At 41.3% G+C, this 25,954-nt stretch overlaps 1 protein-coding gene and 1 long non-coding RNA gene across 7 annotated transcripts in view; one reads left to right on the top strand and one right to left on the bottom strand.

Annotated features, from left to right (window-relative positions):
* The window catches only part of LOC138848472 (uncharacterized), a 749,635-nt gene that overhangs the window by 354,603 nt on the left and 369,078 nt on the right, over positions 1-25,954 (bottom strand). The gene's annotated exons all lie outside the window — the stretch shown is intronic.
* On the top strand, positions 604-3,361 carry LOC149127773 (uncharacterized). The gene is made up of 3 exons (XR_016228920.1): positions 604-1,042; positions 2,912-3,024; positions 3,101-3,361. It is a non-coding gene; the product is annotated as an uncharacterized LOC149127773 (long non-coding RNA).

Here is a 25,954-nt window from a genome sequence, read left to right as displayed (position 1 = left end):
AAGTCACAGGATTTAGTTTGCTTATACACCGAGAAGGATGAGGAATGGGATAGCAAGAAGGCAACAAGAAGGAAGACAGTTCTATAACTCACATTTTCAGAAAAGTGGATTTCTAAGCCTAACTTTTTATCTGCAAACAATTTGGCAACAAGTTTGGGCTTTTGACTTCAGCTCATGTCAGTACCGCTTCTCTTCCCACATGCACTCCTGAGTAATACTGTGCATGAATTTCAGACGAATAGACAGCTGGACACAGCACACTCGGAGACCTAGAAGTAACAACCTGCATGGGGGATTCTAGAAGTCTCAGCAAAGCAAGTCTGTTCTCCCAGATGTTTAAGCCAGAAACTCCCCGGAGTTATCCCAGACTCCTCCTTCTCCCCCTTGGGATAATAACAGTATCTGTTCAACACTTCCTCCTGTTAGGCCTTATGCTAAAATCCTTCTGGGCCTAGTCCATGTGATTTTTACCAAGAACTTATGAAGGAGACATTAACACTAATCTCATCTTAAGAAAGGGAGGCATAGGTCAAGTTTTGCGCTCAAGCTGGTAGAGCACTCGACCTCCTTAGCCTGGGCTTCTACATCCCCGGTCTCATCACCTGTTCAATCAGTGTGGGGTCTGTGGTCGGCAGGACACGTTCTGCTCATCACTGTCTGAAGACTGCTCCATTCCGACCACCGTGGCCTGAGCTCACACCATCTTCACCTCTCCTGGACGACTGACCCGGGCGAGTAACTGGACACGCCATCACATATAGCTTCTCTTTTGATTGCGTGGCTTCACCTGTGACTTACAGGGCAGCGATTCTCAAATGGCAGGGGTAGGAGGAGTCTGAAGACCAGCACCATCAGTATCACCTGGAAACTTGTAGAAACACCAATTCGTGGACCAAACCCCAGACCTGATGAAGATTGAGAAAACCCAGGTGTTGGCTCAGCAATCTGTGTTTCGCAAGCTTCCCAAGAGAGTCTGGTGCAGAAGGTGAGCCCCTAAGAACCACATTAATTAAGAAGTCTGCAAAGAACAGTAGTTACAAATGTAAGTTTTAGAGTTAACTTGATTTGAACTTTGCTCCATTGACTGTGACCCTGAGTGATTCACAATTCAATCTCAGTTCTCTAAACTGTAAAATGGCAATGAATCATATACTAGTCTGCTTTTCATTGCTTTAATGAAATACCTGAAAGAGGCTTGTTTAGCTCTGTTTTAGAAGCTGAAAATGCCAGGTGCATAGGGCTGGCAGTGCCACTGTTGAGCCCCCCCCCCCCCGCCCCTGCATCTCGTCAGGTGGATGGCATCAGATCATGTGTAGGAGACAGAGGAAGGGGATCAGAACATATGTAGGAGACAGAGAGGGTGGGCGAGGCTCGCATGCTGAGATGGGAAGCCAGAGAAGGGAACGACCAAGCTGCCTCCTTCGTAAAAACCCCCTTGTGAGCACGAACCAGGTGGGGCTAGCATTTAGCCTAGCAGTTAAGATGTTGGGTGAGGGGCCTGCACACTATACTGGTGCCACAGTTAGATTCCCAGCTCTGGCTCCTGACTCCAGTTTCCTGCTGGTGTAGACCCTGAGGCGAAGCAATGATGGCTCCCAGGCTGGGTTATCTGGGTTGTGTTCCCAGCTCTGGCCTTGTTCCAGCCCTGAATGTCACAGACATTTAGGAAGTGAACCAGTAAATAGAAGTTTCTTTTTTTCTCTCTCTCAAATAAATAAAAATTGAGCAAAACAATTAATTAACCAGGGCCCCAAGAGAACTGCATTAATTTCTTCTGAGGCCAGTGCTGTCTATGACCTATTACTTCCCACTAGGCCTGAACTCTTAAAAGCCTCCCACAGCCTAGCATTGCCTCCCTGGGGACTAAGCTTCCAACACATGAAGCCTTGGAGGACGAATGAGACCTTAACCGCAGCAAGCTACTTCATAGGTTTCATGGAAAAATTAGCCATAGTCCTGTCCACAGCATACAGTGAGTGCTCAATAAATATTAGCTATATTGTTACTATTATTGACTCTCTAGTCTTACGGTCTGTCACTTCCATTTCCCACTTTAAATAGAGTGTTTTCAAATTCCCTGTGTTCCCCTAAATGGAGTACATTTTTTAATTCTGCCTCTCTGGGCTGCTGCTTCATTGCTTGGATTGTTTCCCCTTCTTTCACCAACCTTGCCTCTATCCTTTACCACTGGAAAAATATTACTTGAGGGGCAGAGAGAGAAAACAAGAACTTCCATCCACTTGTGCACTCCCCAAATGCCCACAACAGCTTGGGCTGGGCCTGGCTAAAGCCAGGAGTCAGGAAGTCTATCCTCATCTCCCATCTGGATGGCAGGGACACAGGTATTTGAGCCATCACCTGCTGCTTCCGGGAAGCTGGAATCAGAAGCAGAACCCAGACTTGAACCCAGCCACTCTAATATGGGATGTGGTCTTCCCAAGCAATGGCTTAACCGCTGAACCAATGCTCATGCTACCACTAGAAGCATTCCTGATTGTCACTTCCAACTAGGTAGAGAAATCACTTCCAGGAACACTTCTAGACCTCACTCCTTACATTGAATCACTTTCTTCTCCTTCTACTTCCAATCCTTTTACTTTTGTTGTTCTGCTCCTAACACTTTACGACAATTTATTTGTTTCAAGTCAGCATCGCACTGCAGAGTTTCCTGAGTTGTACCTCTTTCTCCCTAGCGTATCTGTTCCCACCGAATCCTACACAGTCCATGCTCAGATCCTCAAACTTTGATCGCATTCCGAAGACCTCAATGATGATAAGTGGTAGCACGTGGTTATTAAGCTCGAAAACAAATTTGTTTAATTTAACTGTCAGTCACTTGGTTTCTCATTCTGGTGAAAGTGCACTTTCCCTGCACAGTATCTCCCAACTTCATTCTACTCCTGCGTGCCAGGAAGGACACCTCACCGTTGGACAGACTAGCCAATGCCTGGCTGCAAGAGAGGACAGAGAAGTCTGACCCGAAAGCCTCGAGGCCAGAGGAGGTGGCAGTGGAGCAGCGGTTTGGTATGTGGCCTTGAGCCCACTGTGTATCAGCTCGAGACTACACTGACCTGAGCATCCCTGCCCTTCGTCTTTGCAGATTTCTCCTGGAGAGCATTCTCCCAATCCTCCCCCAGCGTCTGCTTCTAGCGAAGCCCATCCCCCAGCCCGTGGAGCTGGAACTCACAAAGCCAGAGTGTTGCCACGGCCCAGTGACTGGTGCAGAGAAAGCATGGATGCAGAACAGCAGGGTCTTATCTCCAGACTGGAGATGTGATATCATCTCCACTCTCAACCCTGCCCCCCACCCCTTGGCCTTGAGACAGCCACGCAAACTCTCTGAAGCACACTTGTACTGTACATAAAAAGTGTATGAGTAATTATATATACAGCTACCTAAAGAGTACACATGCAGTTCAAATAAAACAATGATGCAAAGGTATGAAACAGTGCCAAAGCGGAGAAGTTGAAGTGGCCTGTTCTGCTTTCTGGTCAATACCCTGGATGATATGGCCTGACCTAACACAATTCCACCATGCAAGTCTCCCTTGAGCTCAGAGGATTCTCCCCTGCCCTTGTGACTGGCAGTCGGTCCACAGGAACAGTATGCAGTTGGGGTTCTTTTTTTTTTTAAGATTTATTTTATTTATTTGAAAGACAGAGTTACAGAGAGAGGTAGAGACAGAGAGAGAGAGGTCTTCCATCCGCTGGTTCATGCCCCAGATGGCCGCAATGGCTGGAGCTGCTCCTATCCGAAGCCAGGAGCTTCTTCCTGGTCTCCCATGTGGGTACAGGGGCCCAAGCACTTGGACCATCTTCTACTGCTTTCCCAGGCCATAGCAGAGAGCTGGATCGGAAGAGGAGCAGCCGGGACTAGAACCGGCGCCCATATGGATGCTGGCACTTCAGGCCAGGGCTTTAACCCACTGCACCACAGCACCAGCCCCACAGTTGGGTTTCTACTACCCTAACCCAAATGCCAGCAAGTCCTTGCTCTACAGACACCTGAGCTCTTGCTCTTCCACACACTCCAAGTGAATTGCCCTAAACATTTTTTTTTTGTTAATCTCATTCTACTTATTCCTAATCCTTTCTCCCCTCCCCTCCCCTCCTGCTTCTCCTGGTTTCCCATGTGGGCACAGGGACCAAGCACTTGGGCCATCCTCCACTGCCTTCCTGGGCCGCAGCAGAGAGCTGGACTGGAAGAAGAGCAACCGGGACAGAATCCGGTGCCCCGACGGGGACTAGAACCTGGGGTGCCAGCGCTGCAGGTGGAGGATTAGCCAAGTGAGCCGTGGCGCTAGCCCCTAATCCTTTTTTCAGTCTCCTAAGGTCATTTGATACTATTTTCCATGGTCCAAGTCAATCATATGTATGAATGGCTATCTGTATGCCTACAAAGGTACTTCAAAAAGTTTGTGATGGGGCTAGTACTGTGGCATAGTAGCTAAGCCTCCCCTATGGCTCTGGCATCCACTATGGGTGCTGGTTTGGTTCCTGGCTGCTCTTCTTCCTCTGCCTGGGAAAGCAATGGAAGATGGCCCAAGTGCTTGGGCACCTGCAGCCACATGGGAGACCCAGAAGAAACTTCTGGCTCCTGGCTTCAGATCAGCTCAACTCCAGCTGTTGTGGCCATTTGGGGAGTGAACCAGCAGATGGAAGAACTCTCTCTGTAACTCTCCCTTAAAAAAAACTTTGTGGCAAAAATGGAATTGGAAGTTATGTTTATTTTTGAGTAAAAAAGTTTTGAAATCCATACATAGTTTTTTTAACATAGTTTTTTTTATAATATCCATTTCCATGAATTTTTGGAAGACCTATTGTGTACATATATTTTTTCTCTTCCCATCCTGACAATGTTAAGTCAGACCCAAAGCCAAATCCAATAACTTTATCTTAAAGAAGAGAGATCATGTTTGGGTGCACACAAAATGCCCATGTCTACAATATAGAGAGGTCATGGGATCAACTGTTTTAGAAATTAGCCAGTCAGTATGATAAAATAACTGATTTTTCTCATTTTTCACTGAATTTTCTGGTAAGTTACCTAAAAATGCAAACTATAAGGGGAAGAACAAAGGGAAAATGTCTTAGTGAAAAACCCTGCTGTCACTGAACAGAAGACCTCTTCCAACAGAGAAATTTGAAGAAGACTCTAGCCAGTTTAACGTGATTTGTAGTTTGATGATGTAAACAGCCGCTGTGACTGTGACAGGGCCCTCACAAGGACCTTCCTGTGTGCCATCTATTGAATTCTTTTTGCAAACTGTTGCAGTGGACTCGACTTATATAGTAGCTCCACGTTGGGGGCCTTCTGTTATTTATATTTAAATGTGTGACAATTTACATCTAGTTTTCAAGATCTGGGCAATATCACTACAATATATTTTCCTAGGTTCAGTTGAAAGAAATTGTTGATTCTTCATGAATTATATATTGTAAATGGCATGAAGTTTTCATTTGGCATGAAATTATGAGGTTAGAACACAATGCATTAGAGCATTTCTGCAAGTCATATCTCACACACAGTGATAATTTTGGAAACATAGGTATACTGTTTCACCATCATATTGCCACATTTTAAGGAATTATTTAAAATATCTTAAATATATTTTAAAAAGTAACTTGCTTTAATCTCAACTGGAAAAAGAAGCTGAGTCTACCTAAATCCAAATTCTGCATGTAGATTTTTTTCATTGAAATGGAAAGTATTACTTGATGTATAATCATGAGTTAGTAATTCCTTGAGGTTCAAGTAATAATTTTTGTGGAGTGAAGAAAAATGCTGGACTAGACAGAGTAAGCATAAGCTAACATTATTGTAAAGTTACTTATACAGAAAGGATATCATATCTAGGCAATAAAGAAAAAATGCTGTCTAGTTGTGGATGGCAAAAATAGTACTCCTACAATAACAGCCAACTGGAACCCAAAGGCTTTTTAGAGTTGAACAATTTCAGTGAGAAATGACTACCAAACAGAGGAAACAAAGACTGGTGTATTTTACACCTGCATATAAGCACTGAAATGGTTTCTTTTGAACAGAAGAAAATAACAGGGTCTAGTTAAATATTAGGTATTTAAAATAAAAACTGAAATGCAATAATCTCTTCACTTATTTCTAATTAGGCCACTTCAGAAACCTAGAAAACTATGGGATTTGACTTGCAAAGTGTTTTTAAAATGCATCTAGCCCTTCCCTCTCCCTCCTGCTCTCTGTTCTATCTGGATTGGATATTTTGCACGTGAACTATCTCCACTTAACTTGAGCATGCTTATCTTAGCCAGTTCTCGTACCTTAGCTTGTTCTTCTAAGTCAAAGAATCTCTAAACATAATAACATTTATTATTCTTTCACGTATACAACTTCTTATGAAAAACAAAAAGGAAATAAAGACAATATGCAGCTTATCTTCTAGTGTTCAGTTTTGCTTTTAAAGTGCTCTGTTTCCACAAGCCCTCTGTACTATTTATGACACACTATTTATCTTCATGGCCAAGTGACGTCATTATTTGGATAACTGAGGCAAGAACACCTTTTGTCCATGAGAAATGTAGTCTGTTGAGATTCAGGATGCAACTGTGAGGCATGACAATAGAACGACTCAAGTAATAGCAGCGCCTCAGATCTGCCAGGCATTTCACGGTTGTTAGAGCACTTTGGGTCTTCCCAACAATTCTGAGAGAGAGAGAGGGAGAGAGATCTAGAATAATGTGCAATATCTTTGCAATGTGGAGATTTAATGACTTTCTGACTATTTATTTGAGCTACAATCACATCTTAGTAAAGATCTCAAAGATAGAGGCCAGGTGGAGAAACACTCTGGCCAATTAAAAGTACAAAATAAATGGACAATATTCAACAATTTGTCATCAGTGGCAGAAATATTTGGTTCTATCCTTTTGAAATACATGCCATTATCATTTATAAAGGTTTGTAATTGCTTATTATGAGAAGATATTCCCATCAAAATGTTGTGATGAGTTGTCAATGAATGACATCTTCAAAACTACAAGCATAAATTCTAGCTATTAATAATTTATATCCAATCTGATTTATCTTTAATGCTTTTATCAAACAAAATGTCAGTATAAGCCATGGGATACTTTGGACCAAACTTAGGATTTTATTTTGGAAAAAACTGTCATGGGAAGATTAATGAATGTCGTGGCAGCCAAAGGCTCTGATCACATGGATCTATCAAATCACTTTGTCAATCGCATTCTTAATGAAGCTTTTTCTCTGTCTACTGACAGAGGTTGGTTGGTTTGTTGTAGCATATTTATAAGGCCACTACATTTCACTTTAAAAATGTTTTTGAAAAATCAACAATTATTAAAAATGACATTTTTAAAGAAATATGAAATAAATATTGGATATTCCTTGGGAAAATTTTTACAAAAATGTAACACAAAATACCTTAGGAATTACTACATTAAATGTATTTATTATTTATAGCCTACATACAAAAGGAGAGGGAGTGTTAACACAGTTAGTTTACAGATCATAGAGCACAGATGTTTTTCTGGAGGGCATTAACCCAGGAATGAAGTTTAAGGAGAAAATCGGTTTAATTTCACAAACATAAAATAGAATGTTTAAATATATGATATAGTGTGGCAGCAAGCTGTAGGTAGGTGTAGCTGAAAGCAATCCCTGACAGTTTTTATAGATCTAGATACTTAGAAGAATGATGTAGAATTTGGAAAAGAAATTGATTAGACATGATCATGATATACATGAGCAATCTGCCAGGTTAAACTCTGTCATCTTGGTCAAACCAAGCAGCAGATTCAGACAATGATTTGTGTATGAAAACTTAGCCTGCCTGCACTCTACTTTGAACTAGCTACATAAATAATGCAGAAGCGAATGTTTAAATTATCTAGACAACTTCCCACTTTATTTTCAACACAGAGACTCAGTACTATGTATTATTTATATTACTATTACATATACACTATTTTGTATAATTCAGTCACAATAAGATGCTAGATCAAATGTTTTAATTTGTCATGCTTCATGAAGGTATACAATTCCAAAGTAAATTAAATGAGTTTCTTCAAGAAGTAGGTTGTTTTCAGAATAATTTAACTCTGATTAAAAAAAAAAATAGCTTAAAAAACTATCACTTTAATTGAATTTCTACCTACAACAGTGAATCAAATAACTGAAGTATTTCAAATACAATAAAACATAGATTTTGAGTATAAAGATATATTCATCTAATTTGGAAAAGTTTTTGTTTTAAGGATCTTTAAGTAAGAATAAACAAATTTTATTTTAAACTGTGTTAATAGGAAGGTTTGTAATTTTATACTGAGGCTATTGGTAGAAATTCAAACCAAAATAAAATAAAAATACTATTTGTATTATCATGGAACTGTTGTTATTTATAGTTTTTAATGGTAGATAATGCCAATACAAAAGTTATGTTTTGCCTTTTTGTTTGATTGAAAATCTTCCTAGAAAGTTTTCTATTATAATAACATAAGATAAATGATATAGGTAGATAAAGAAATAGATATTTTAAAGAACATTAGGCAAATATGTTTTTTAAGTAAATGTATGTGTGTGATAATTTGACAGTGATTTTGGTAATTTTCTTAATTAGTTATTAGATAACTATGAAATGGCTAATTTATTTATGCATTTGTTTGGGGATGAATTCCTTCTGTAAAGTGAGTTGTGCTTGTCTATTTTCTTTCAGTAGATATACAACAGCAAATGAGTTGTAGTAGGTGGAAAACAGATGTGCTCCCTTCTCAAAGCTCATAGGCTACAAGGAAGGGCAGATCTACAAAGGCCCCCATGGGGGTCATTGTTTATAAATACTTCAAAAATGTCATAGAAAATGGAATTAAAAGGTAAATTAATTTTGGTATAAAAATTAGAAATTCTGGGGCCGGTGCTGTGGTGCAGTAAGTTAACGCCCTGGTCTGAAGCGTCCGCATCCATATGGGCATCAGTTCAAAACCCAGCTGCTCCACTTCTAATACATCTCTCTCTGATGGCCTGGGAAAGCAGTAGAAGATGGCCCAAGTCCTTGGGCCCCTGCATCACGCGGAAGACCGGGAAGAAGCTCCTGGCTCCTGGCTTCGGATTGGAACAGCTCCAGTTGTTGCAGCGATCTGGGGAATGAACCAGCGGATGGAAGACCTCTCTCTCTCTCTGCCTCTCCTCTCTCTGTGCAACTCTGACTTTTAAATAATTAATTAAATCTTAAAAAAAAATTAGAAATCCATGCATAGTTTTTTATAATATGCATTTGCTTTTTAAAGTGTATGTATTTTGCATTTCATCTTAAAGACAGAGAGACAGAAAGAGAGAGAGAGGGAGAGAGAGAGAGGTAAATGCCTACAACAACCTAGGCTGGGCCAGCCCTAACCCAGATGCCAGGAATGTGATCCAGGTCTCCCGCATGTGTGGTGGTGAGCCAAGTATTTGGGACATCAGTGCTGTCTCCCAGAGTGCACATTAGCAGGAGGTGGAAAGTGGAAGCAGAGCCGACTAGCACCTAGGTTCTCCGTGACGTGGAAGCCTCCCAAACAGCATTTTAACTGCTGCACCAAACTTCCCAGTTCCATGAAGTGTTTAAAGTGCCCTCATATCCTAGATGCTTTCCCGCCTTAAGACCTCCTGAGCACTTGTGCCAGGGATGCTTTCCCCTTTATGAAGCCCCCTGCCCCTCACATTTTCAGATATCAACATTAAAACTCCTTTCATAGAGGGGTCTTTCCTGATTTCCTAAAGCAAAATTTTCCACAAATCTTTCCTTCCCTTTTACTAAACACCATTTTTTTTAAAGTTTATTTTCTATTTTTGCTACTGGATTATAAGCTCGGGGCAGGGAGGGGCAATAGAATTTCTGTGCTGTGTTCACTGATGTTGCTATCACTTACAGTATGTCTAGCACAAAGTAAGTGCTCAATAAATATTTATTGAAAGAATTCATGACACAATCTTATATCAGACTGACACGTGTTCTTTCAAGGAAATATGGTACTATTGGGTCATATAAAATGGAAAGTTGACCTACAGGATGAGGGAATGCTTTTTCAGAGAAAGGATTTGGGAGAAGGGAGGAATGCAGAAGAAACAGTATGTAAAAATTGCTAAGTAGGAAGAAGTAGTTATTCAAGGAAGTAAAATAAAGCTAATGCATGTGGGTCAAGTTAGGGCTGTGAGATGAGGGCCGGTGGTTAGGTGGGGCCACATCTCGGATGACTTAGATGATCATTCAAGGATCTTTACACAAAGCCAAGTGAAGAGACATTTGATGGTTTTAAACAGGGGAGAAGCATAATCAGGTTTGCACTTCCTGAGATGATCTCCAGCTGAGTATGGAGTATGCAGCGCCTGCACACTGGGTTCTAGTCCCAGTCTGGGCGCCGGATTCTGTCCCGGTTGCCCCTCTTCCAGGCCAGCTCTCTGCTGTGGCCAGGGAGTGCAGTGGAGGATGGCCCAGGTGCTTGGGCCCTGCACCCCATGGGAGACCAGGAGAAGCACCTGGCTCCTGCCATAGGATCAGCGCGGTGCGCCGGCCGTGGCGCGCCAGCCATGGCGGCCATTGGAGGGTGAACCAACGGCAAAGGAGGACCTTTCTCTCTGTCTCTCTCTCTCACTATCCACTCTGCGTGCCAAAAAACAAACAAATAAAATATGTTGTTTTTTTTAATCCCCAAAGGAACCATTTATTTAATGAGTACAAATTTCATAAGTATAACTATAGGAATATAGTGATTCTTCCCATCATACCCACCCTCCCACCCCTACTCCCACCCCACCTCTTCCTCCCTCTCCCATTCCCAGTGCCATTCTCTAATAAGAAAAAAAAAACCTGTTCCTCGACAGCCATGACAAAGGCTGTTCAAGAGAAATGATATGCAAGCATTTGGATACATGAGTTAACAAGTCAGGCATCAGAGCAGGAAATGAAATTTGTGAGTCATGGACATCAAGTGGTAAACCATGGACATACTTGTGTTCACTTTGAGAGATAATACTGGGTAAGAAGAGAAAATGTATTAATACCAAGATGCGAAGTACACCCAATATTTAAGGACCAAGTGCAGATCAATAAGCCTATGAAAAGATTAATAAGGAAGAGCAAAATAGGCTTTAAAAACAGATAAAACTGATAGAATAGGTCATGTCACTGAAGCCAAGGTGAAGCAGGGCTTCAAGCAGAAAGGAGTGGTCAGCAAGGCTGGTCACAGATAGGCAGGTGAAAACATGCCTCCCAGGTTTAAGGGTCTGGAAGGCATTCAGCCCCTCTGGGGAGGGCTATTAGGGTAGAATTTGGGGGGCACACTTAAGATAGAGTGTATTGAGGAATGTTTTGGCCTCATTATTTATGATTCGTATTATATAGCTTATACATATAAATCCAAAAAGTTTTATTTTAACACATCTATGGTCTTTTACATTGATGAGCTTCTCACTTATACTTAGAGATTCATTAAATTTTAGTGGCTAAAGAGATTTACTGTTCAAATCCAAAGCCCTAGCGCTTTCATCCACAGAGTCTGGGAGAGCACTCAGGTTTCCCAATTGACTTCATGATGCACCTTCCCTGCCCGCTGTTTGTCTCCACGTTGTATATTGTTTTTGCACTAACCTTTATATAGATCCAGTACCAATTGTAATTTATACCAGTATACATTTCATTGCAATATACTTTGATTCAGAGTTGAAAGTCCAATTTAACATCATACTTTGAAGCTCAAAACGACTCTGGGAAAATGATGGTTGTCAATTCAACTGTAGAAAAAAGAAACAGCCCCCAAGCCCCACAAAACATTTTAAAGGAGCTTATTAGTAATGGTTCTATCAGAAAATATGTTGAAAATCATGGATGAAGAAGAAACTCGATTTACAATGCAACAGTTTTGTTGTCCATGTACTCTCTTCTAAGATATTTTTCTGCATAAGACATTTTCATAGTTCCCTAAGGGACTTTAGTTATCAAACCTTCCAATTTAATCCAACTCAAACTGGAGCAGTTAATATGGGATCTGAAATAATTGAATAGAAAAAGTTCAGCTACATTTCTTCACCAATTCCATTTTCATTTTGCATGCCAGAAATTTAAGAAAAATGTTTATGTCTCATGCTGTGATTGTAAAGCAATGATTACAATTTTCACGTGCCATATGAAAATCAGCTTGCTACTCTAGGGCAACACATAGGAGAAATACTACTCTGGGAGCCTTTGGAGACATGGAGACTGTCTCCGCCATAACTATTTTTGCGATGTCAGTCACAGTGTCTGGAATAGTAACCGCTCGATGTACCTACATTGAAAAGATAATTAAATATATTGCCACATTTAAATTTCTGAACATATTATTTTATCTTGCTTTATATCTAATTACTTTTTCACAAATTGTGGAGGATAGTGATAATCATAATAAAAGCTTGCAAATGACATAAGTGAAAAAAAAAAACTTCAAGTATATTGCTGAGTCCTGAAACAATAGAAAAGGTCACATAAGACATTCATATTCATTGCTACCTAGAAGCCAATGTAGCTTATTTTCCAAAATTTGGGGAAATGTTTCATGTTATAAAATATGAATGATATTAAAAAAAAGCTCTGTCTTCCACATAAAGCATTAGTCTTATATCTTATGATCTCTATGTACTCTTTGATTTGATAATATTTCTGGGAAATAACTTTGATGCCAATAAACCTGGATTCAGGCAAGTCTATCAGGCCAAGCAGACTCCCAGCAGCAGTGTAGCTGGTGGTCCACATGTGAAGTGTTTCAGGACTGTAAGTCTTTATCATCAAAGAGATTTCATTAGTGGACCTTCTGTGTCTACAACACTGAACTAGGTGTTGCAGAGATTTATGGGATAGCGTTAAAGATACATAATCTGTTTTTAATTCTACTTTTGAGTGCAAAATGAGGTAATAGCAGTTTGAGAAAACTTGATGACTATGCAATACATGGTCCCTATTGTAAGTTTCTATCTAATTTCTGATAAAGTGTACTTTACCAAGAGCAAGACATTTTGGAAATACAGTGCTATTCTAAATGTGGTCCAAAGCACTAATAGAGTATGCATATTGACCTGCTGAAGAGAGTACTGTCTACTTGGAATAACTCTCGGCCAAGAAATTCATCAGTGGCCTCAACTGTCTATTCTTCCAAAGCAGCATTTCCAAGATTCTGTTCTGCGGAACACTTACAGAAGGTCTGTGGACACAGTTACATATTCAAGTAATTTTATGAAATGCTGCCTGCTGAGCTCCCTTCTTGGAATTTTATATTACATAGTGGTTTATTAAGGCTTATGAGAAGTCCTGAATAAAAGGAACCTGTTGGACTTTATCTAACATGGTTTTCCAAAATGTAATTAACCATATATTTGTGGTTTTTTCTTAGACCATCAACTGATATTCCAATCAACTCAGTTTTGAATACCTGAGCTAGATACATTAATATTTTTGTGATACTTGTAAAGTTTCTATTTTGTGCTGGGTAGAAATCCCCTACTCCCGAGCTGTGATTGGTTTTCAAGACTACTATAACAAAGTATAATGTAGTGGTCTCTTTGCTGCAATTCTCTCTCTCTTTCTCTCTCTCTCTTTTTCTCACACACACACACACACACACACACACCTCTCTGTTTTCCAAGGTAGCCACTCTTACAGTCAAAATTTCTCTATGGAATGTGGTGTAATCCAAGGGATTTTGAATTAAGAATGAAATTACAAGAGGTACACATGTAAGAAACAATAGTACGAGAGAACGATATATGAATGCTTATTGTTATTATTTGTAATTCATCTACTTAGTAGGAACTGTTAATACTAAACTACTTCTTTGAGACAGTATGTTCTAGAAGTTCCTTTTTAAAAAGTGACATCAATTGCTAACTCTTTACAGAAACTGACTTCTTGTAATTGTTCTATTTCCTGAGCTCTGATGTCATGTTATGTATATTGAGGTAGATATTCCATACATAATTACTAAAATGAAGAAATTCTATGAAATTTCCATCATAATTCTTCTCACCAACCACTAATACTTATTGAACTGTTTTAACATGACATTTTACTCCACTCTTAGACATGTGGATTTTAAATCAAAACAGGCTTTATTAAACATATATTCTGAGAAAGCAAATTTTATTTAGACATAGCTAAACAGAAAAAAGTCAGTGGACTGAGAAACTCTAGAAACTACAGGATGTATGTTTGTGGAGCATGGGAAAACATCTCTTTCCCAGTGGAAACATGCTGTGGCTCTACTGACAACAGATTTGGTTTTTTACAATATGCTAACAGGAATATAGCAAAAAACAGCAAGTTTCATGAGTCTGTAGTATACCCAAGTTTCTGTACAGTCTATTTTGTAGCCCAGTATGTGCCAGTGGGGACCTATTCCCTGAGGTCTAGTTCTAACTCCTTTCCTTTCAGGGGGTTCGGATGTCCTCATCTTCAATAGGGAGACTGTACGATCTGCCTCTTGGCTTTGCAGTGTTGGTCACAGTACATTGGCATCACTAACGAAAACAGAGGCGGCTCCAGGCACAGGGAGCGGCAGTCCAGCCTGTGGTGCCAGCCCCTTCCTCTCCCGCACATGCAAGAGCAAAGTGCTGAACCCTCGATCCTCTTTCGACTTTGATAGAATGAGAATCATACCTGCCATGAGGTTTATTTGAAGACTGACTACATTTTATACGCAAAGAACCAGCACAGTTCCTGACACACAATAACAGAGGCTGTTTTTGCTGGGATATATCATGGGTGTGAAGGTTCTTTTGTAATCTGTTACAGAGGAACACATAATTAGCAATAATCATTTCTGAATTACTTCATGACAACAGCTAGAATATTCTCTCCTGTAATTTGAGTAGCCTTTATACAGTGTGACAAGCGGGAAGAAAGTTGGGCTGAGTTATTTCTTGGTTATGTGATCTTGGTAAATTTCACTAAACCCAGTTTCCTTGGATTTTATTGCCATTTTAAAATTTGTATCCTTTTTGAAAAGCAAAGAGAGAGAAAGAGAGAGAGCGAGAGCGAGCACATGAGAGAGAAAGAGCAAGCTATCTCCCATCTACTGGTCTGTCTCCAAATGCCTGCAATAGTTTGGGCTGGGCCATATCAAAGCCAGGAGCCCAGGACATGAGTGGCACGGACCCAACTAGTTGAGCCATCACCTGCTCCCTCCTAGGGTCTGCATAAATGGAGCAAGGTTGACCCTCCAATCCAGGCACTGCAGTATGGAATGTGGACATCCCAAATGGGGTCTTAACTGCTGTGCCTTATATCTGCCCTTCTTTGGAGTCCAAAGGAAATTAATACCCCTTCGCAGACAGAAGAGCTATGTTGGCTTAAGTGAAACAGCATGGAACAACCCCTCAGCCCTGTGCCTGACTGGTACAGTTAGAAGCTATTCAATGGAAGTTAATTTTTTGTTTTTCTCCTAAAACTAATATCAGTACCAAACATGGAAATAATAAAAGAAACCTTGCATTTATAGAGAGCCTAATGCATACTCAATCTCACTGAAAAGCCAGGGTGCATTTGGGATTATTATTCCTTACTTCACAGGAAAGCGGAGCAGGGCTCACAGAGGTTGAAAGTTCTGCTTGAGAGAAGGGACCAGAGCAGAGTCCTGCGTGTTGGTTTAATCACAGTGCAGCATACTCTGCACAGACTATCAGAGCATTCTTATCATAGTAGGAGTACACACATAACACCATCTGTACATTCCACACATGCAAATGTGGTTATTGACGTCCTGACAGGCCCAAATATTCCAAGGTACTGTCAAAGAAATACATTTCGGAATTCTGCAATTAAGTTTAAAGAAATCTCAAGGGGTGTTACGTTTTTATTTAGAAAAACAAAATGCAAAAAACACATTCCTATTCTGTCTTGGGGTTGGATCTATTGCATGTGTGTAGATGTGTAAGAAATCTTTCCTGGGGTCAGGCCACTTCCTGTTCCTGTCTGAGACACCAAAGCACACCAGAGAGAATCCTGTTAATGTATGGACCAGTGCTGGGCCCTTTGCTCGTAACGGGAAATGCAAAGATGAAAAAGATAAAGTTAGAGTCCTGGGAATAACCAACCTACTGGGGAATACAGACGAATTATCAGGTTATCAGGGGCTACATTGCTCTTCAATAGTTGCTGGGCTCTGCTGGAACAAAAAGGGCCATTGTTGGAAATCAGGTGGTGCTTGTGGAGTACCCAGCGCGAAGGCTGTTTGCACAGTGTCCCTGTTTCTCTCCTCCACTGGCTGTGTGAGACAGGTGTTACTGTTCCGATGCAGAAACAGGAGCAGAGAGGTGAAAACCTTGCTCCATCACACTTGAGTTAAGCAGTTAAGCCAGGAGCTCCTTAGGTCTGTTTGGGACCCAGATCACCCTCAGCTCAGTTCCTGCCCACTGCACCAGATGACAGTAGATGACCTTGGGCCTCTGTGCCAGTCACTATGGCTCAGGGACGGCAACCCTCAAAGGTGTCAATAGAATAACATTCCCCTAGCCCTTTATGTGCACATAATTCATGAATCAACTTATTCACAACAATCATAATAATCACTTCATATTTCTAATAGGAGACATCTTATCTATAACTGTTGGAAAACTTAAAGTCACTTGTTAAGGAGTCCAAATTATTCCACCCACTATTCGGCAACACTTGGAGTTCTTCAACACCTTCTAACTATTTACTTTCATAGAGAACATTACCTACCCATGTTGGTAGATCATTTTCTATAAATTATGTACAACACAAGTAGCAGTGTATAATACCACTCCTTAAATAAATATGTATTATTTATAGTGTCACAGGTGAACTATTGAAAGAAATGATACAATTTGCCAAGAATCCCATTTTGAAAATAACTTGTCCAGAATGCTGAACCTGTGCAAGACTGGCTTTTTTCTGCTGTTTAGATTTTTTAGTAATAAATGTGTGTTATAATAAAATATTTCAAATAAACACTGCATTATTAATGCACCTTGCACTTGCCCCAGGGCAGCTGAAGCATAAATGGTTCATTTAAATTCTGGGCTCTTCCTGCAACGATCACAGTACTTCTGATAGTTCTCCATGTGGAGACTGTACCTTTTTTGTTTCCATTTCTACTTGTAGGCTTCATGCTGCTATGGTACCTACAGTATTTAATGCTCTACAACCAAGTGTGACTCTTTTCCCTCTTACTTCAGGGCAATGGAGCTACAGCAAAACCAATGCTATTTAGTATTGCTAATGTTTTCAAAAGACCATCCATCTGGGTGAATTTCTTCTTTTCCTAGTCTTTTTTCTTTCTTTCTTTCACTGGGTTAAAAGCAATCAATTGTAAATGGGGACAAAATGCATTGTTGTTTTATAGATCATTTCAAGGCCAAGAGAATTAATTCAGCAGCATCACTTTGTGCTATGGGACATTAATAATCCAGAATGACCAGAGAAGAAAACATGATAACAAACTGATCACTCTTGGCAATTACTTTTTACCACAATGGGACTAAGGGACAGAACACTTTTACCTTCCCATTTTTCAAATTCATATATATTACATTATGTAGTTTCCATTAAATATTACGTAGTGGTTAATTAAAAATTATGAAATGATACTCATTCCAAAGTATTAATCAATACTCGCAATCCATTTACCTTGAGTGTAGAGATCAGTTTCTAAAAGTAGTATTATAAGCTGTTTATCTTTTGCATTTTTCTTGGCTAACGCATAGTTTGAGATACTCTATGAAAAGCAAATTTCATATCCAAAATTAGAGATTGTAAACTGCTTTTTAATGCAATAATCATAAAATGGTTCTTACTAATAGCTTTCTAATAAAGCTGGCCTTTACATTCTTTCTTTGAAAGGTTTTGAAAGGTTTTGACTTGTTGCCGCTTTGCTGAAATATTTATTTCAGCAAGCAGATGCAGACCCGAGTTCTCCCCAGAGGTGCTATCAAACAAGCATTTCAACACAGTCATAACATCCTCAAACAGAGTGGGCTTTATCTATGGACTCCAAAGTCAAGGTTGGACTAATCCACCAACCAGACGGGCAGGTGTGCGAGGTACTAGGCAGACATGTCTCCAGGTCTGCAGGTCAGAAAGGGAGAGAAGCAGTCGGTCCCCCATTGTCCTTGCTTGTGTGCTCTGAATGCGGCCCAGCTTATGTGATTCTCAAGTCTGAATGCGGCAACACTGGGAAAGCACGAATGCAGAGAAGAAGAGGAAGCCCCAACCCCAATTGCCATGACTCTATTTTTTTTTTTTTTTGACAGGCAGAGTGGACAGTGAGAGAGAGAGAGAGAGAGAGAGAGAGAGAAAGGTCTTCCTTTTTGCCGTTGGTTCACTCTCCAATGGCCGCCGTGGCCAGTGCACTACGGCCAGGCCAGCGCATTGCGCTGATCGGAAGCCAGGAGCCAGGTGCTTCTCCTGGTCTCCCATGTGGGTACAGGGCCCAAGCACTTGGGCCATCCTCCACTGCACTCCCTGGCCACAGCAGAGAGCTGGACTGGAAGAGGGGCAACTGGGACAGAATCTGGCACCCTGACCAGGACTAGAACACAGTGTGCCGGCGCCGCAGGCGGAAGATTAGCCTAGTGAGCCGTGGTGCTGGCCCCATGACTCTATTTTAAAAATGCCCCTTATAAACTGCATGACTTAACGACCTATTGTGTATCTCCTCAAAAGACACAAAATTTGTGGCGGTGATTATGAGTCCATAGTCTCTCGAGTGAATTAGCCTTGGTACAACTCCCAATAAATCACTCAGCAGCATAGGATCTTTGTCAAATGAAGGCAGATAATAATTGTACTGTCTCCCAGGGTTGTGGGGAAATTTTAAGTGTTTTAGGGTATAAAGAATCCAGACTGATGCCCAGCACAGTAGGTCTTCAACAAACCTTGGTTGGTATTATCATCAGCTCTTCTTGGCAAGGTGAGGAATGCAAGCCCTTGCTATTTAAACAGGGCCAGATCACTGCTGGCAAAATTGTGCTCAGGTTTCCTTTCTGTTTCTGAAAATGCTGTGGATTGTGAGGAAGTCTCAATTACTCATAACTTATCTATTATTGGCAGTTATTTTGAGTTGAGCACTCCACTAGGCAATAGGGAATATTATCTATCTATCTATGATTCTATTTTCAAGGACCTTGCCATCAAGGAGAAGGGATAAAATGAAAAGAGATCAAGCTATTAAAGTATAAGTTAAGTTTAACTTTCTGGTATTATGAGAGTTGAAGTCCTTGAGTAAGAGTCAGATAGGCAGAAGGCAGAACAGAGTATTCCGGGGAAATGAAACAGCAAGAGCAAAGGCAGAGAACAGGATTTATATAGGTTGGATGGTGTTCCTCCAAAACATTTTTGTTAGAGCTTTAACCCCCAGGACCTTAAGAATGAGAGTTTATTTCCAAATAGGATAAATGCAGATACGATGAGGTCGTGTTGGAGTTGAGTGGGTCTCGAGGACATTATGCCTGTGTCCTTAGAAAAGGGGGACGTTTGGACACAGATATACCCACCACGAGGATACCACGGGATGACAGGAGCTGTGCTGCCACAAAGCAAAGAACTGCCAGAATCCGGGGAGAGAGCTGGAGCAGATCCTTCCCCAGCACCGACTGAAGAAGCGTGCTCCCCACCCCCGACACCCACCCTGACTTCACACCTCCGGCCTCCGGAACTGACATTTCTGACATTTACACCATCCATTTTGTGATGTTTTCCTATGGCATCCCTAGTGAGGATACAGGCTTTAAGACAAAGATGCAGGGGACTGATGTGATGTAGATTAGAATTAGTGTAAAGACAGCCCAGTAAGCTAAACTCAGGTGGAAACAACATGGAGGAATATGAATGCCACACAGAGACGTGCCAACTTTCTATGATAACATGTTGTGTGTATGTATGTCTGCATTTAGGTACACACATTTATATTCATGCAATAATCCAGTCAAAATATAGCATCTAGTATATGTCAGGTACTGTTGTAGGGACCCCAGAAGCACTGGGACCAAAACAAGATTACCATAAAGAATAAAAATTCCTGGCCCGCGCCGCGGCTCAATATGCTAATCCTCTGCCTGCGGCGCCGGCACACCGGGTTCTAGTCCCGGTAGGGGCACTGGATTCTGTCCTGGTGGCTCCTCTTCCTGTCCAGCTCTCTTCTACGGCCCAGGAGTGCAGTGAAGGATGGCCTAAGTGCTTGGGCCCTGCACCCCATGGGAGACCAGGAGAAGCACCTGGCTCCTGGCTTCCGATCAGCGTGGTGCGCCGGCTGCAGCGGCCACTGGGGTATGAACCAACGGAAAAGGAAGACCTTTCTTTCTGTCTGTCTCTCACTTTCCACTCTGTCAAAATAAATAAATAAATAAAAACTCCTGCCTTGGGGCTGGCACGGGGGCACAACTGGTTAAGTTTTTGCTTGCAACTCTGACATCTCATATGGGAGTGTTGGTTCAAGTCCCTGCTACTCCACTGTTGATCCAGCTCCCTGCTAATGTATCTGGCAAGGCAATGGACAATGACACAAGTACTTTGATTCCTGGCACCTGTGTGAGTGAGCAGGATGGATGCAGGGTTCCTGGCATCAGCCTGGCCCAGACATGGTGGTTGCAGCCATTTGAGAAATGAACTACTAGATGGGAGATTCTCTCTCTCTCTCTCTCTCTCTCTCTCTCTCTCTCTCTCTCTGTGTGTGTGTGTGTGTGTGTGTGTGTGTGTTCTCTTCTGTCACTCTGCTTTTCAAATATATAAATAAATCTCTGAAATCAGTACATTAAATTCCTGTCTTACTGCTATCTGTGTGGACAGAGGACATGGTTGTTATTTGACCTGCCTGTCTCACACCTTACTGCCTGAGTGAGAGATGCCTTGCTGCCTTTAGAAGTTCTAGAGCTCTCTCTGTAAGGAACAAAATCTTCATCCACTTAATGCAGCTAAAACAGAATATCTGAGACTTGGTGATGTGTAATGAACAGAAACATATTGGCCCATAGCCCCGGAGGCTTGGAAATCCAAGACCAAGGGGCAGAAATCTGGTGAGGCCCTTATTCAAGGGCAAGAGGTGTGTGTGCGTGTGTGTGTGTGTGTGTGTGTGTGTGTGTTGGGGGGAGGGGAGTTCCACAAATTGGTCCTTTTGTAAGGAATCCACATCTGAGAAACAATGCCACCCCCATGATAACATCATTAATTCCATCATGAAGGCAGAGCTGTAACGGTCTGATCACCCCTTAAAGGTCACTCCTCTGAATGGAGATTACATTTCCAACATATGTTTTTGGGAGGACACATCGGAACCACAGCAAACACTTTGAAAGCCACTGTTACCCACAAATGGCAATGACGGAAGGCTGGAAGATCCTTGAATAGGGGAAGTCAAGAGACGAAAAGGTTATTTCAGAAGACCTGTCTCACTGTAACAAGCAGGATGGGATAGAATGAGAAGGTATGAAGGGAAGGACAAAATTTAAGAGGCTGGGAGTAATCTGATGGATGCATAGAGCAACAGGGAGGAGGGCCCAGGTGTCGACAAGGAAGGGCTCTCGGGTGGGGCACTGATGGAGAAGAACATGGGATTCAAGAAGAGGCGAACATCCACAAACAGAGCCTGCAGAGGGAATCCTGCCCAAGCCGCAGGTGTAAGAACGAATGTTACAGCACATCCTGTGCTCATTCAAACTTTGGCATTTATTAAACAGTGACAGGATGTCTCTATCTACACAGTGAGGCCTACAGTCATGAAAAAGAATAAAGTGCACTTACATGTGCTGGTATGAAAGGGGTCTCTGTGTTGTTTTATGAAATGGCGGTGGTGTGGAAGCAGTAGATGTGTTACGGTCAGAGCACTGGGAGTGCCCGCCTCAGACCCAGGCATAAGGGATGTTCTTGCTGTCTGTAAGGTATTTAACAATGATAAGGAACTTGAATAAATCTGCCCTGTGTTTTTGATTATCAGGTATTGACAAATCCAAACAATGTCAGTGTTCAAACAGCTCTCACTGAAAAAAAAAATTGCTGGTTCAAGTTTGCAACAATTAATGATGAGTGGGCAATTGGTGCAAAGGTTAAGGTGCCACCTGGGATGGCATCATCCCGTAACACAGCAGCTGGGTTCAAATTCTGGCTCTGCTTCTGATTCCAGCTACCTGCTACTGCATACTCTGGGAACTAGCAGGTGATCGCTCAGCTACCTAGGTCCCTACTACCCACACGGGAGACTGAGATCTGAGTTTCAGACAACTGGCTTTTATCTGGTCCAGCACACGTTGTTGTGGGCATTTGGGTAGAAAACCAGAAGAGAGGAGATTCTCTGTGTGTCTCTGTGCCTTTAAATTCAATTAAATAAGTAAATACAAATTAGAGAACTAATTGTTGCAGTGGCTGTTGGGTTTTAATACTAGATGAGGATATTTTGAAAAGTTTATGTAAAAATGAAATAAAAGATGATGAGCATTTTCCACAAACTTTTTGAAGATCTTCAGACGAGCGTTTCGTCAGTACATTTTTACTACTTTTTAATAAGCTTTGTATTGATATAGACATCAACTCAGAGAACTTCGAGTTACAGAGTTGGCCTCTGACTTAGCAACACATTTTACCTTGGGAGTCAAGAACTCCATTTCCACTTTTTTATCTTTTCAGCCACTATGTTTTAATGTAGGGATGGGGGCACAAGCTTCAAAGAGAGTTTAACATTGAGAATTTTGCAAGTTTTAACAAAATGTGATACAAATTTATATTAAATTTTCTGGTGAAAATATTTTAGTGGGATTTTTAAAACTGTGCATATAATTGAATACTGCTAAAACTTAAATAAACAAAGACATGGATGGTATTTCAATTTCTGGATTTTTTTTTGTTAAGTGGGATTTTATGAATCTTATCCAGATCTTCCTTTATGTTTAAAGTTTTCTATAATTTCTGTACATGTATTGTCGTAGGTGAAGGAAGCTTCAGAAGTAAAATTAAAAGTGTACTTTAGTTGGCAATGAGCAAAGATTCATTGACAAAGCTGGCTATACTTTCTGTCAGGCACAACAAAGCAAAATCATTGATAAGGCTTCAGAAGTTAGTACTTGAAAATGGAAATATTCACTGCTTTTCCAGGCAGACCTATTTCTAGGTATAAGTCACACTTAAAAGAAAAATCAATTAATTATTAGTTTTCCTTTATTCACTATTTATTTTACTTAGTTTTAGATTTTTACATATATGTATTATTATGATTATGCCCACAAAAATAAGGACAGTAGGTTAAAAAATTGTCTCCAGATTATCCCATGGGCTCGGTCTCCGTGTCTCTTTGCAGAATAGTGTGTGTGTGTGTGTGTATTTGTATGTATGTGTGTATAACAAAGTGGGTATGTGTATGGATGAACATTCACCTTGGCTCTATTGATTGACAGATAAGTATATATGTATACACACATACACACACAGGAAAATTGTTTTGATGCAAATGCTTAGAGCATTTTGGGAGGATGCACTAAAATGTTCTCTTAGGGAACTGGACTTTGGGAAAAGATTTTAACCGTCCTTTTATGTCTTCTGCTTTCTTTGCATTTTAAGAAGTCTGTCTCTTACCTTAGTAATATTTTTTTTTATTTATTTTTTGACAGGCAGAGTGGACAGTGAGAGAGAGAGACAGAGAGAAAGGTCTTCCTTTGCCGTTGGTTCACCCTCCAATGGCTGCCGCGGCCGGTGCACTGCGGCCAGCGCACCGCGCTGATCCGATGGCAGGAGCCAGGTACTTCTCCTGGTCTCCCATGGGGTGCAGGGCCCAAGCACTTGGGCCATCCTCCACTGCACTCCCTGGCCACAGCAGAGAGCTGGCCTGGAAGAGGGGCAACCGGGACAGAATCCGGCGCCCCGACCGCGACTAGAATCTGGTGTGCCGGCGCTGCTAGGTGGAAGATTAGCCTAGTGAGCTGCGGTGCCGACCCCTTAGTAATATTTTAAAAACTACTTTGTTAATAGAAAATCATCTAACATTTGCACATACAACTTTCCAGCTATCTGTTCAGTTTACAAAAGAGGTGATACTGTGGTGATTTAGTGTCCCGTTTATGGATCTTTGTATCTGAGTCTGGGCAGCAGACTCTACCACCTACTAGACAGTGAAGCTGGCAACATTTAAAGACAGCTTCATCTGCCTGAGCCTCGGTTTCTCCTTCAGTGACATGGGACTAAGAGTAGCATCTGCCCAACAGTTGATTTGAATGTGAACTGAGTTAATCCCCATCAAATGCTTAGCACTGTTAATGTTATCTACCAGTCAGATTATCATCTGTTACCTACCAGTCAGATCATCATCTCATTTTTAAAAAAGAAACAGTAGGTAGGGGCTGGTATTGTGACATAGCAAGTAAATCTGGCTGCAACACTGGCATTCCATATGGCTGCCAATTCATGTCCCAGCTGCACCACTTCCAGTCCAGCTCCCTGCTAATGGCTTGGGAAAAGTGGCAGAAGATTGCCCATGTATTTGGGCCCCTGTCATCCAGGTGAGAGATGTGAAAGAAGCTCCTGGCCTCTGGCTTTGACCTGGTCCAGCCCTGACCTAAGGGAGAGAACCAACAGATGGAATCTCTCTCTCTCTCTTTCTCTCTGTCTCTCCCTTTCTCTGTGATTCTGACTTTCAAATACATAGACAGTAAAAACAAATTAAAACAAAAGAAGAAAGAGAAAAAGAAAAAAGAAATAGCAATTCCTTGGAGAACGTAAGACTTCCAGGAGCTGACGATAGTTGCTGAGCTAGCATATTGTTAATCACCGCCAGGATTCTTCCTGTTTCTCCAGCAGAACGTGAGAGCTAAGTGCAGGAGAGGCGCACAGAATAGGAGAGAGGGAGCACACTCCCATCTCCTGATTTACTCCCCAGATTCTCTAAACAGCCCCACAGCCAGTACCTAAGCTAGGATCTGGGAACTTCCGCCCTATCTGTGCTCATGAAAAATAAAAGAGGGTGAAAGAGTAATCTTAAAGGGGTAAAAAGGACTCAGGATAAATTCGGCAGAATGGATGTATAAAAAACCTTCAAGGAGAAGAACATAAAGCACTCAGTTGTTTATTGTTCTAGGACTTAACCTCAGTCCTTTCATATGGGGCTGACATGAGACTCATATGGTTCAACTGCCTTCTGTCTTCATAATACCCAGATTATTCAGTAGAAAGCATACATTAAAATTGTGACATGATGCCCCAATCGGAGGATAGAGGGTTGGGTCTATTCCCAGGCCAAGGTCAGGAAGAAAGTCCCACACTCAGATTCCTGGGATGCCAATCTAAGAGAAAGGGACAAGAGACATTGGCTCAAAAGCTGTACGTATGGAATAATGCAGGGGTTGCAGAATGTATATTCTATTAAGGCAATACACAGCCAACAGCAATAATCAACACTCATTAAAGTACAAAGACCCATGGACTGTTAAGGATTATTACAACCAAATGAAAATAACTCAGTCGTTCTGGCCCACTTTGTGTCACGTCTCATGTAAACTTAGAAGTCAATAAACATAGTGGGAAAAAGCTTTGACTTTAGCTTTGGATGTAGATCTAAGGTAAAATAATTCACACCATAAGCCAGAGTGGGTTAAAAACTCTATTTAAATTTTCAAATAAATACACTCCATCAAGAATAAATTTAAGCCAAAAACAGACAGCAAAGTGTTTCACTCTGAGGTGCCATTTTTGGCTTCTCTGGCTCTTTGACTTACACAATGCCTGGGAAGCTTGTGGGGAACGTCCCTTTCCAAGGAAGGGATGTGACTGCAGGAAAAACTGAAACAATTACAGTCTGTTATCTCGAACACTATCAGTGTGATAAGGCCAAGTCCAAGAACAGAGAAGCAAAATGAGTTTTTTACAAACTGCCAGTCCTTATCTGACTGCCAAATGTGTACCTTTTGGACTTTCAAAAGGACTCTTTTGGGAGAAGAAAATGGCACAAGAAAGAGGGAAAA

Source organism: Oryctolagus cuniculus, chromosome 2, assembly GCF_051225735.1.
Source record: "Oryctolagus cuniculus isolate XC-2025 breed Fujian yellow rabbit chromosome 2, ASM5122573v1, whole genome shotgun sequence".
In the NCBI taxonomy this organism is placed as follows: domain Eukaryota; kingdom Metazoa; phylum Chordata; class Mammalia; order Lagomorpha; family Leporidae; genus Oryctolagus; species Oryctolagus cuniculus.
The sequence above is the reverse complement of the archived record's forward strand: the minus strand, read 5'-3'. Positions and strand labels throughout refer to the sequence as shown.